Genomic DNA, 13657 nt, shown 5'->3' on the forward strand with positions numbered 1-13657 from the left:
CCAGCACCATTCCTTAGGGTCTGTCCTCAGGCTATGACTAGCAGGCCTCCCACTGGCAGCACCCATCACCATTCCTGAGGGTCTGTCCTAATGCTATGACAAGCAGGCCTCCCACAGGCAGCATCCATCATCATTCCTTAGGGCCTGTCCTAAGGCTATGACTAGCAGGCCTCCCACTGGCAGCACCCATTACCATTCCGGAGGGTCTGTCCTAATGCTATGACAAGCCGGCCTCCCACAGGTAGCACCCATCATCATTCCTTAGGGTCTGTCCTAAGGTCAGGAGTAGCAGGCCTCCCACTGGCAGCACCCATCATCATTCCTTAGGGTCTGTCCCAAGGTAAGGACTGCCGGCCTCCCACAGGCAGCGCCCATCACCATTCCTTAGGGTCTGTCTCAAGGTAAGGACTGCCAGCCTCCCAGAGGCAGCACCCATCACCATTCCTTTGGGTCTGTTCTAAGGTAAGGAGTGCCGGCCTCTAACAAGCAGCACCAATCTTCATTCCTTAGGTCCTGTCCTAAGGCTATGACTAGCAGGCCTCCCACTGGCACCACCCATCACCATTCCTGAGGGTCTGTCCTAAGGCTATGACTAGCAGGCCTCCCACTGGCAGCACCCATCACCATTCCTGAGGGTCTGTCCTAATACTATGACAAGCAGGCCTCCCACAGGCAGCACCCATCATCATTCCTTAGGGCCTGTCCTAAGGCTATGACTAGCAGGCCTCCCACTGGCAGCACCCATCACCATTCCAGAGGGTCTGTCCTAATGCTATGACAAGCAGGCCTCCCAAAGGCAGCACCCATCATCATTCCTTAGGGTCTGTCCTAAGGTCAGGGCTAGCAGGCCTCACACTGGCAGCACCCTGCACCATTCCTTAGGGCCTGTCCTATGGTCAGGATTAGCAGGTCTTACACTCGCAGCACCTAGCACCATTCCTTAGGGTCTGTCATATGATCAGGACTAGCAGGCCTCCCACTGGCAGCACCCAGCACCATTCCTTAGGGTCTTTCCCAAGGTAAGGACTGCCGGCCTCCCACAGGCAGCACCCATCTTCATTCCTTAGGGTCTCTCCTAAGGTAAGGACTTGCAGACCTCCCACAGGCAGCACCCATCACCATTCCTGAGGGTCTGTCCTAAGGGCAGGACTAGCAGGCCTCACACTGGCATCACCCAGCACCATTCCTTAGGGTCTGTCCTAAGGTTGTGACCAGCAGTTCTCCCACAGGCAGCACCCATGACCATTCCATATGGTCTGTCCCAAGGTAAGGACTGCTGGCCTCCCACAGGCAGCACCCATCACCATTTGCTTAGGGTCTGTCCTAAGGTCAGGACTCGCAGGCCTCACACTGGCAGCACCCAGCACCATTCTTTAGGGTCTGTCCTAAGGTCAGGACTAGCAGGCCTCCCACAGTCAGCACCTATCACCATTCCTGAGGGTCTGTCCTAAGGTTAGGACTAGTAGGCCTCCCACAGGCAGCACCCATCACCATTCCTTAGGGTCTGTACGAAGAGCAGGACTAGCAGGCCTCACACAGGCATCACCCAGCACCATTCCTTAGGCTCTGTCCTAAACCCAAGACTAGCAGGCCTCTCACTGGCAGCACCATTCCTTAGGGTCAGTCCCAAGGCCAGGACTAGTAGGCCTCCCACGGGCAGCACCCAGCACCATTCCTGAGGGTCTGTCCTTAACCCGGGATTAGCAGGCCTCCCACTGGCAGCACCCAGCACCATTCCTCAGGGTCTGTCCCAAGGTCAGGACTAGCAGGCCTCCCACAGGCAGCACCCGGCACCATTCCTCAAGGTCTGTCCCAAGGGCAGGACTAGTAGGCCTCCCACAGGCAACACCCAGCACCATTCCTTAGGGTCTTTCCTAAGGTCAGGACTAGCAGACCTCCCACAGGCAGCATGCTGCACCATTTCTCAGGGTCTGTCCCAAGGTCAGGACTAGCAGGCCTCCCACAGGCAGCACCCGGCACCATTCCTCAAGGTCTGTCCCAAGGGCAGGACTAGCAGGCCTCCCACAGGCAACACCCAGCACCATTCCTTAGGGTCTTTCCTAAGGTCAGGACTAGCAGACCTCCCACAGGCAGCACGCTGCACCATTTCTCAGGGTCTGTCCCAAGGTCAGGACTAGCAGGCCTCACACAGGTAGCACCATTCCTTAGGGTCTGTCCTGGGGTCAGGAATATCAAGTCTCCCACAGGCAGCACCCAGCATCCAGCACAATTCCTTAGGGTCAGACTTGCAGACCTCCAGCACCATTCTCTGGGCCTGTGCTAGGGTCAGGACTTATAGGCCTCCCACAGGCACCAACCAGCACCATTCCTCAGGGTCTGTCCCAAGGCCTTGACTAGTAGGCCTCCCACAGGCAGCACCCGGCACCATTCCCTAGGGTCTGTCCTAAGGTTATGACTAGCAGGCCTCCCAAAGGCAGCATCCAGCACCATTCCATGGGACCTCCCCTAGGGTCACTAGCAGGCCTCCCGCAGGCATGAACCAGCAGCATTCCTTTGGGCCTGTCCTAGGGCCAGGACTAGTAGGCATCCCACTGGCAGAAATTCCTTAGGGCCTGTCCAAGGGCCAGGTTTAGTAAGCCTCCCACAGGCAGTGCCATTCCTAAGGGGTTGTCCTAGGGTCAGGACTAGCAGGCCTCCCACTGGCAGCACCACTCCTTAGGGTCTCACCCAAGGTCAGGACTTGCAGGCCTCCCACTGGCAGCACCATTCCTTAGGGTCTGTCCTAACTTTATGACTATCATGTCTCCCACTGGCAGCACCATTCCTTAGGGTCTGTTCTAAGGTCAGGACTAACAGGCCTCACACAGGTAGCACCATTCCTTAGGGTCTGTCCTAAGGTTATGACTAGCAGGCCTCCCACTGGCAGCACCATTCCTTAGGGTCTGTCCTAAGGTCAGGATTAGCAGGCCTCATACGGGCAGCACCATTCCTTAGGGTCTGTCCTAAGGTTAGGATAGGCAGGCCACCCAGAGGTAGTACAATTTCCTAGGGCCTGTCCTAAAGTTAGGACTAGCATGCCTCCCACAGGCAGCCAGCACCATTCCTTGGGGTCAGGACTAGGGTCAGGACTAGTACGCCTCCCACACCACTTCGTGGGGCCTGCCCTAGGGTCAATAGCAACCCTCCCACTGGCAGTACCCAGCACCACTCCTTATGCTCTTTCCTAGGGTCAGAACTAGCAGGCCTCCCAAAGGCAGCAACATTCCTTAGGGTCTGTCCTAGGATCGGGACTAGGAGGCCTCCCACTTCATTCCTTAGGGTCTGTCCTAGGGTCAGTACTAGCAGACTCCCCACAGACAGCACCCACCATAATTCTTTAGGTTCTGTCCTAGAGTCTGGATTAGAAGGCCACCCACTGGCAGCACCCGCCACAATTCCTTAGTGTCTGTCCTAGGATCAAGACTTGGAGGCCCCGCACAGGCAGCAACCAGCACTATTCCTTAGGTTCTGTCCTAGGGTCTGGACTAGTAGGCATCCCACTGGCAGCAATTCCTTAGGGCCTGTCCAAGGGCCAGGTTTAGTAAGGCTCCCACTGGCAGCGCCATTCCTAAGGGGTTGTCCTAGGGTCTGGACTAGCAGGCCTTCCACGAGCTTCACCATTCCTAAGAGGGTCAGGACTAGCCGGCCAACCACCGGCAGCCTCCAGCGCCATTCCTAGGGGGAGTCCTAGGGTCAGGTCTAGCAGGCCTCCCATATCCATGCACACTCCCCATTCAGCCCCCTCCTCACAGCATAGCATCTAGGCTCCCCTGCCTCTATCTGCAGGCGCTATAGTCACCTTTTTGTCTGTAGCTTCACGTCCTCTGCGACGGGGTCAGGCACCAGCAGCTCCTCCAATCACCTCATGAGCTCGACGAGGGCTGCAGAGAGGAGGGCAATAAAAGAATGGCATTAGACACACAACTTTCCTGTACCAACGATGCACCATAAACTCGCAGACATAGGGGCGACTGCAACCCCCAGCCCTCCCAGCTGGAGCCGAGTGAGGTACAGGGACACCCCTCTTCCCTTGGTCTCAATTACAGCCACGCGGATCCTCTGCTGAGTGCATACAGCTGGATAGCAAGTGTAGTGTGGACACAGGACTGCCCCTTTATACAGACCCTCTGATGTGTAGATACAAGACTGTCCCTTTACACAGCCCCTTTGGCGTAGAAGCACAACTGACCCTTTACAAAGCCCTTCTGGTGTAGACACAAGACTACCCTGTTATACTGCCCCTCTGGTGTAGACACAGGACTGCCCCTGTGTACAGCTCCTCTGGTGCAGACACAAGACTTCCCCTTTATACAGCCCTCTGGTGTAGATACAAGAAAGCCCCTTTATACAGCCCCACTGGTGAAGACACAGATTGCCCCTTTATACAGCCCCTCTGGTGTAGACACAGGACCACCCCTTTATACAGCCCCTCTGGTGTGGAGACACCAGACTGCCCCTTGATACAGCCTCTCTGGTGTAGACACAAGAAAGACCCTTTATACAGCCCCTCTGGTGTGCAGACAAAATAATGCCCCTTTATAAAGCCCCTCTGGTGTAGACACAAGACTGCCCCTTTATACAGCCCCTCTGGTGTGGACACAGAACTGCCCCTTTATAAACCCCCTTTGGTGCAGACACAAGATTGCCCCTTTATAAACCCCCTCTGGTGTAGAAACAAGATTGCCCCTTTGTACAGCCTAGTGTAGGGGAGGAGCCAAGTACCCCCACCTCAACCACTTCACCTGTACTGCCTATATGTTGGGAGCCAGGATGTGAGACACGTGCGGTACCAGTGAAAATACAGATAGCTAAGAGAATCCTGAAAGAAAGGTTCCCATTAAGAAAACCATACCTGCATACAAGAAAATATGATGGCCATTTGATGAAATCCCGAAAGATGCACAGCAAATTAATGGACAAGACGAATGGAAACGGTACACAGAGCAGAGTTGACGTAACTAGAATAGATGCAGAGACTAGAAAATGCAGATATTCTATAAGGCATCAAGAAAGTATCAAGGATAAGTGACATCTTGGGATCAAGGTGAAGAAGCTTATGCCATAAAACAGATGAAGAAATCCAGTTATTCTACACGTGTACAGATGCAAAAGAAACACAAGCAGACAAGGTATTCGTAAGGCTGGCTTTATAGTGAATAGATTGTGGCATGCGCCATTATAAACATATATGCATTAAGAATAAACTATGGATATTTCCACTACGTGTTATAGCAGAGTTGGACTAAAAATGGAAGGCCTCATTCTCAGTGTAGAAAACACATTAATTAAAAGTTAATCTCAGAAAGACGAGGCTGAATGAACCATGAAGTCAAGCCAAGAAGCCATGGTCTTATCAGGATGAAGTTAACTAGCAGTGTATACAAAATCGTGTGAAAGAACAGCTCTTGCTCCGAAGGCATGAACAACACACGAAAGACGTCAGAGGTCTATTAAAACATAATATTTTAAAGACAGTAAGAGCTCAAAACCATGGTCTACAGTCACGTGGAAGGATGAAGTTGGACGAGCAAGATGTTCATCCCACACATGAGGGCAGAGCGTGCCTTCACTCCCCTGATTCTCCACAGTACAGAACAAACTCAAGGCCGAGCTTCAAAGCTTAATTGACTACGCTGACCACTGAGGTGATGATAGATTGATATGATAATTGGTGGGAAGCTGGGTAAAACAAGCTCCCCAGCACCTGGAAGTGCAATCAGCATGCTGCTAGACGTAGGTGGAAAAGTACAGATGAAGGATAGAGTGCCAACCAATTGTAGGGGACCGCGTAATTAAGGGTCCTATAGTTTGTGTAGCTAATGGGACGTAGTTTATTTAGTGACGTTCATAGTGGCCATTTTAAGGGAAGGGCTAGTTGTGCCACCTGATGTAAGAAACCTATCACTTTCACTTACTATCCCATACTAGTACAGATCGTATATGTAGATGTTCACTCTGAGCTTATCATAGTTAGTAATAGGTTCTGTAGTTTGCCACGAAGGATGACGTTGGTAGTGATGCAGGTCAACGTCAATGATGACAAGTTTTGAATACAAAAGTACAGTTTTTTATGAATTTCGTTGAGTAATAGGATCAAGCGAATTCGTTGATGTTCGTTATGCTCCCTGTTTTAGACAATTGAAAATAAAACAGTTATCCTTTTTACCGAGTAACTGAATCATTTTGATTATTGATGTTGAGTAACCTCTGCTTCCCCATCCATCTCCAGGGTAATTGTTACTCATCCTAAAGGGCTGAGGTTATTCAGTTCACTTGGTAGCGGAGAGGATGGTTTAAAATCCATCGACATAAGTAAACTGTGACGTCCTGTCAATATTGCACGACCTCTGCCATTCGGCTAACAGGACGTGGAGCTCCCCGTAGATAGTGGTTAGTGTAATTTCAAAAGCTTGCATGCGCGGTGTGGTAGGTCCCCTGGTTTCTACAGAATCCCCTCCCACGTCTACGAGAAGCTGAACGAACGGAAAGTTGGAAAGGCGGTTAACGAGGCGTACGATCCCGAGAGTCGGAAGACGAACATGCGAATACTGAGTAAGAACTGAACGAGTTGGTAAAATGATGTATGGGTTATAAGTGACAAGAAGTGATAAAGGAAAGAAGTGTAACGGAGGGAGGTGGGGTAAATATAACTTGAGAATAAGAGTGCTAAATAGTGAATAGAAATTAACTTGAGTGTGGCCAAGCAATAGAGGTATCGTGAGGAGAGAATGCCATGATAAAAGGATACGCCCTATTCCTGCATTTTAAAGAATGGATCAGAAGAAATCTTAAACCTAAAGTCCCATAGTGGACGCATAGACAACGAGTTCTAGTTAAAGACAGACTTAAAGAGGTTGATTTAAACTCTGTATGGAGTATTGATTATAGGGTAAGACGAGTCTTAAAGAGAAGATCTTAAGAGATATATGTGACCTGTCGAGTGTGTCTGTTCATCTGTTCGTTTTATGTATTTATGTATTGGTGATGACATCATAGTTCAAAGAAATTGGTAAAAGAATTGACGAATTTAAGTGATTGTTTAAATTTTAGTTGATGGTGTTTTTTTAGCAAGCTTAAAGTAAAAAAAAACATTATTTAGAAGGATTGGAGCCTGTGACGATTGGTGCACGCTCATATTATATTATTTTTCTGAAACGTATTGTTTTTTAAAATCTGTGTCTGTGAAAAAAGCAAACAAGCATTGATAGTCAAGAGTGACGAGTTAAACATGGAGGATATTACTCCACTTATGCATCTCTGCAAGCAGTTGCCGAAACATACACCTACGCTTAAACAGTATAGTGAGGAATGGGTTAAGGGAACAGCGGATAAAATGTTTATGCCGTGGCCACAAGGAGGGTCACTATCGAAGGTAGTCCTGCAGCATATGACGACATATTTGCATGCAGCATACAAGCTAGACAAGCGACTAGTGAGCTTAGAAATTTGTAAAATGTACCAGGAGGAAAGAGAAGATCCACCTCCTACAGATTGGATCCTCAATATATGCAAGGAGGGGGTGAGGAGCCTTCTGCTCCCCCCACCCCATTGGAAATAGACGGCGAAAGCAAGAAAGAAGATGGGTTATACCCATTGAGGGAGCTTAATGGAGCAACTGGCTATAGTAACCCAGCATATGAGTCGACTGCGCAAAGCAGTGACGAGGGCTCAGAGAAAAATATTGAGAAAGATGTAATTCCTAAAGTCCTGAGGGACAAGGAGAGACGAGACAAGGAGAGAAGTGATCGAGCAAGCACATCTTTAGATATAGGAAGATAAATAAAGAGATGGAAGGCAGAAAGAGATAAAGCTAATGAATTAGCACTTCTACAGAACGAATGGATGGGTGGACAGATTTTGCCCAAACTTGATGGTAATGGCATCGAGGATGTTAGACAAAGTGAAGATCAAGATGGGCGAGATAAAAGGATAGGGAAAGGGAGGAACGATCGAAAGAAGAAGAGGTAAAAAGAAAAGACAGACAGAGACAAGAGAAGCTATATCAAGATGAACAGTTGAAAAACAGGAAAGAGCAGAGGAGCAAAGAAAATGAGATAATAGACAAAGGGCAATCGATGAGAGAGAAATTTAGAAAGAAACAGAATATAAGATGAAGAACAGAAGTTAAGGGATAAGAGAATGCAAATACTAAGGGAGGAGGAGATAGGAAGGGCAAACGAGAAAAGGGATATGAAGAAAAAGGAGGAAGACAGGGTAAGGGAGGGAGCAAGAAAGCGCAGAGCACTTGATGATGACATAGAATGAAAAAGAAGGCAGAGAGCATGCGATCTCGATCGCCTGGAGAATGAGGTAAGGGATCCCGAATCAGAAGTAGCATGGGAGGACATAGAGGCGTTCTTCCCAGAATATGAGTCATTACCTGGCCCATCTAAAGTAAATCTAGAGGATGAGTTTGACTCTAGGAGCACTGGGGAAGCGATCGATAAAGTTTATTATGATATGAAAGCACAAAAAGAATTGAAGGGGAAAGGAAAACATTATAGAGTTGAGATTACACAGCTATATGATACAGAGGGAGCCTCATGTAGCATGAGGCCCCCCAAGGAGTTGTCTTTAGATAGACTAACTCTACACAGAGATGACACAGAGAGAAGTTAAGCAAGTTGGATACAGGAAATGTCAGACCTGATCCCAACTCCTGCATGCGGGAGGTGATGTTCCCGCCAGGTTTGACCTTGCGGGTTTAACACCGCCCGCCTGCAGGCGGACGAGGAAACACCGGCAGCATTACGAGATGCTGCCGGTGTTTCCATGATCCTCATTTCCATTGAGTCCCATGGGACTCAATGGCACCATTCCGCCTCCGTGATTCCTGGGAAACCGGGGTTGTAATTCCCCGGTAATTCCGGGAATCACAGAGGCGGAATGGTAATATGAGTCTGGCGGTAACCAGGCAGTTTTACTGCCTCGGTTACCGCCAGACTCGTAATGAGGCCCATAATGTCTTTTGATAAGCCTAATGTGAATTTAAAAAAATGGTGGTGATGATGAGTGTGTCTGACCCATATAGTAACCTTTCGAAGACAGAAGTAATAGAGATTCAGGGAGAAGCACCTCAAGATGAGAAGGATTTCTAGACGCAAAGAGGATGTTCTTTAAACCCCTCTGAAGCATTGTGGTGACAAGACAGCACTGGTAAACCGATGATGCCTGTGGCCTTATTAAGGGTGGCATTGGAACAGCTACACTACTCTGCGCACACAACTAAAGAAAACCTTGCTGCAACTATTGCAGAGGAATGGTTTGCACCAAATTTGTTAGAACATGTTGCATTCATTGTAGTGAATTGCATCGTTTGCAAAAATTCACGTTATTCCGAGACCTATTGGCCCTTTTCAGCATCTGCGTGTCCATTATGTCGACATGATACAAGTATGTAATGGGTATAGATACATGATTGTAGTAGTTTGTCCCTTTTCACGATGGATTGAAGTTGGTCCATGTACGCACCCAGACTCTACCTGTGCAACAAAATTCTTAGTGCGGGAAATGTTTCCTAGATGGGGAATATGTGAAGTATTAAGATAAGATAATGGTCCTCATTTTGTGAATCAGACATTTGAACAGATTGGCTTGTTGGTTGGTATGAAGCACAAGTTTTCTTCGGATTTTCATCCACAAGGGAATGGGATCTGTGAAAGGCTCAATGACTTGCTTAAAGAAAGAATAACCAAATTGAAGCTTACCTTGAAGAAAGGGTGGTTGCATTGCCTACCACTGGCATTATATGCATTGAGGAACCAACCAGGTTTGGACCACCATCTCACCCGCCACGAAATAGTGACAGGGAGATGAATGAGGTCACCCCTCACGCCTCCATCCAGAGTTAGAAGTGATATCCAGTCAACGTCAGAACTGTTAGGAATGGAGCTACGTGACTACCTTATGTGTATGACTTCGTATCTCTGTCATTTCAGGTCAGCTACGGCATAGAGGGCATGGGACAGTGCAGAACACAGAAGGAGATGCTTCAACAAGTGGACCTAAAGAACTATGTGTTCCTAAAGTGTTCCCCAGAGATGCAATCTTAATTCGCAACCGTACAAGGAAGAAGTGGGACGAGCCCTGCTTTACTGGTCCTTTTATCGTGGAAGACGTCACGCCGTTTGCATTCAGAGTGCAGGACAGACGCGCTTTGACTTTTCTAGGTGACGTAAAGATTTATGCTGGAGAAACCCCTCTGCCCCCAACCCCATTGCAAGTAAGCATCGGGGAAGAACCTCAGCATGTGCAGACAAGTCTATGACAAGGAAGAAGGACGCAGAAGCTGTGTAAAGACAAAGAGTTCATTGGACTGTGGCGTGTTTCGGGACACTCTTTTCAATCACTTATAAAAGAGTTAAGGGAAGTTGATCCGAACACTCTGTGCAGTCATTTCAGGGTTAAGGGAAGATATATTTTTCTTGAGCCACAGGTGGTTGTGACATTGGACTGAGGTATGCTTAATCCGTGATAAGAAGAAAATATACCAGATCTTGAGTTTGTCTTTGACAATTGGAAGAGGGTACAGTACCCTGATTCATTTCTCACTGAGTTCCTGTTTGGAATTACTTATGGTGATGCCTGATGACAACATTACATGGATCATTCTTGCTTATTTTGAGTTCGTATTGCGCGCATACCCTTTATTGTGGGGAGAACTACTAGTATTCTTATTTTCTTGCAAGATCCTAAAAATAGCCCAGTTGTGAGAATATTGCTTATAGTTTTCGCTGAAAATATTCTTCAGCTTCCTGAATACAGTTGGGAAAATGCAAATGCCCTATCAGCTGACAATGCGCATAGACTGGTCAGTTTGGTATTCTATTACCTGGTTGAAGTGTGTCCGCAACTTGTCAGAAGACACACTGATGTACTTACATTTTTAAGGGATCCGAGAAACAATGCAGCATTAAATGAGATTTTGAGAGACATCATACTCCAAGTAAATGCTTACTCTGCAAGAACTCTGAGTTCTGAATGAGGTTTTTTTCTTTGAGGGACAGATCAAGGTGTTGCTGGCTTAAAAGAACTTTTTTTTCATGCTGAAAGAAGATCATCATGTCACCTAGTGAAATGCTGATTCGAGGACTTCACTGGGACTTTGTGTTCATTGTCCAGTAAGCAGTCAGTTGTCCAAGGAAGGGTGTCGAGTGAGATCAACAGTTTCTGAAGCAGTACATCGTGGTGTCACATTAAAGTACATTTTTTCCTTCCTTAGGCAATAAAATGGGAAGTATTAGAAGCAGTATCATCATGCCATATCTAGAGAGACGTCCATATTGTGTAAAGAATCGATGCTGTACGATGACATACATCTGTATTATTTATGCTTACATCTTGTTCATTATAATATTGCTCTCACTCATTGTGCGAACTTCCTATTACTTAGACCTAAATGGAGCAAAAACTCATGAGGATCTTCCTAAGCATAAGGAAGGTATAAACGTGGCAACTACTAGGAAGACAAGACCCTAAGTGGTTATCCCCGTTCCAAAGAATAATGGGTAATCACCTAAGTCTGAGGTAAATGTTACTGACAGTCAGTCACATGCTAAAGGCGTCTTACAGGTTATTTTTGAATGTCAGAAACAGGCTTTACAATGGAAACAAAACAAATGGATTTTTAAAATGAACCTACTCAGTTAATGCATGCAACTACACCTAGTCCTCTGATCGGAGTTCCCAAGATTGATCCAGTTAGAATGAGTAATGCTGACATGTTGTATGAGATAATCATGGCAGATCATGAGAGACGAATAAGACATAAAAGAGATACCGGGGTGGATGACTTAGAGCTAAATGATTCGCTGGATAGTACAGCACATTTGGGAAACAACATATGGTATCAACATATGAGGGAAGTGGGAAGAAGGACCTCTAAGGAGGAATGCTTTGTATGGTCACGACCTTCATAGCTATTGAAATAGACGTCCAGACAGCACATTGTCTTTCACACATAGCACTTTGCAAAACCAGAGGCCAGTTCATGGGTCGAGATGCTTATCTCAAATGGGCAACTGAATGGACAGATCTAGATGAAGATGACTATATCCAAGATACAAAGGCAAGAAACAGAGCTCACACGAAGAATCATGTGATCAGATACAAGAAGCCTGGAGTGAAAGGAGCTGGCATCAGATGGGAAGTAAACAAAAAACTGGAGAGTCTAGGAAAATCTGATGAAGAAATCCGTAGATGGAAGAACAGAGGTCTAATGCAGATCTGGGGATAAGTGTTATCACCAGATGGATGGGAAGAAGGAGTGGCCATCTGCAGAGCCTGTGTGATCATTGGTTGTTATAAACCTGCCATTGACATTGTACAGAATGGCTGCAAGCCATTATGGCCAAGACTTGCTAAGCTACTCACTTGGGTCGAAGACAGGAGAGGACCCTTGCAGATAGTGCCCTTGGAGAGTGCACAGCTGTGCTTCAGAAATAATGTGTGGGGTACATTTATCAACCCAGCAGAACTCCCCTACATCACTAAACTGCATTTTTCAGCAGTACCAGCAGAATGGCTGCACTGGCTCTGTTTAGCACCATTGCAGTGCCCCAAAACTGCGTTTCGCAGTCACCAAAATAATGGCTACGCTGTCTTTGCCAAGCACATATGGGGCAAGATGGAACATGGAGCACCCCAAGAATGGTTGCCAGTGTTTTCCTTATGTGCACCAAAGGAAGAATTGAAAAGCAGCGCTGCTATGCTGCTAGCTCAACATTTCCCACTGAAAAATAAAATATTTTGCATTTAAATGACTGCATCCTGATGCTCTTTTCCATCATTTCAACAGTACACAGTTCTGTTCCGATGAGACCCACTTATGGCCCTCCATATTCAGGTTGTACTCCAACAAAAGGGGACATTTCTCACTGAATGACAAGTTGTGTCAGGCAAGGTCTGTGAAATAACAAAGAACTTCACTTCAAGCCATATGGAAAAATGCTTGACTTTTTGCAACAAAATATCATAGCTAAACTCATCACAAGAAGCCCTGTGCTTATGTCAGTTTCAGTGGACCCTTGCCTTGAACAGTTTTCAGTGTATGGGAAATTGACTAGGGCTACAAATAATGTTTAGAATCTAGATGTAAGAGAAAATCACATTGTGAAGTGACAGCAATGGAAAATTAACCACGTGTAAAATGGTGCATTTTACACACAAGGAAATGTTTGTTTAAAATTAAATTGTTGAGTTAAGACCCTGCCCTTGCATAGAAAGGTGAGGGGGTTTGTTTTAAAACATGTATGATATTTAATTCAAACAGTTTTGCTTTCTGATACAGGAAAGAAAAAAAAAGAATTTGCTGATGCCACAGAACAGGTTTTTTCCTGGCCTGGATTCAAAGGATTTTGCTTCCTGGGAACAGGATCTGCCTCCCTGCAAGTGGACCACCCCCAGTGTTATGAAACGCTGCCTGCGTCCATTCCAGACTTCGTGGTCCCTGACCCATAGAGGACTAAATTCTGTGATCCTTCCAACATGGCCGCTTGGTGTGGAGCGCAACTTGCCAGTCTTTTATGCGCTACGTTCAACTTCCTACAAAACAGTCACGCCCCCACGGCTCTGCGCATCTCAACGCTACCGCTCTGTGTAGTCTAAGGTGTATCGACGGAGTTCGCTCAGGGTCTCATTCCGAGTCCTGTTTCCCGAT

At 47.0% G+C, this 13657-nt stretch overlaps 1 protein-coding gene across 2 annotated transcripts in view; it reads right to left on the reverse strand.

Annotated features, from left to right (window-relative positions):
• LOC138502994 (CYFIP-related Rac1 interactor A-like) overlaps window positions 1–13657 on the reverse strand; it is a 668876-nt gene that overhangs the window by 486064 nt on the left and 169155 nt on the right. For both annotated transcript variants that reach the window (XM_069622402.1, XM_069622405.1), the window contains exon 2: window positions 3800–3881. The gene's annotated coding sequence lies outside the window, so the exon portion shown is untranslated. The remainder of the gene's footprint in view (window positions 1–3799; window positions 3882–13657) is intronic.

The sequence above is a fragment of the Ambystoma mexicanum genome, chromosome 11 (genome assembly GCF_040938575.1).
Source record: "Ambystoma mexicanum isolate Mex_15411 chromosome 11, UKY_AmexF1_1, whole genome shotgun sequence".
Lineage (NCBI taxonomy): Eukaryota > Metazoa > Chordata > Amphibia > Caudata > Ambystomatidae > Ambystoma > Ambystoma mexicanum.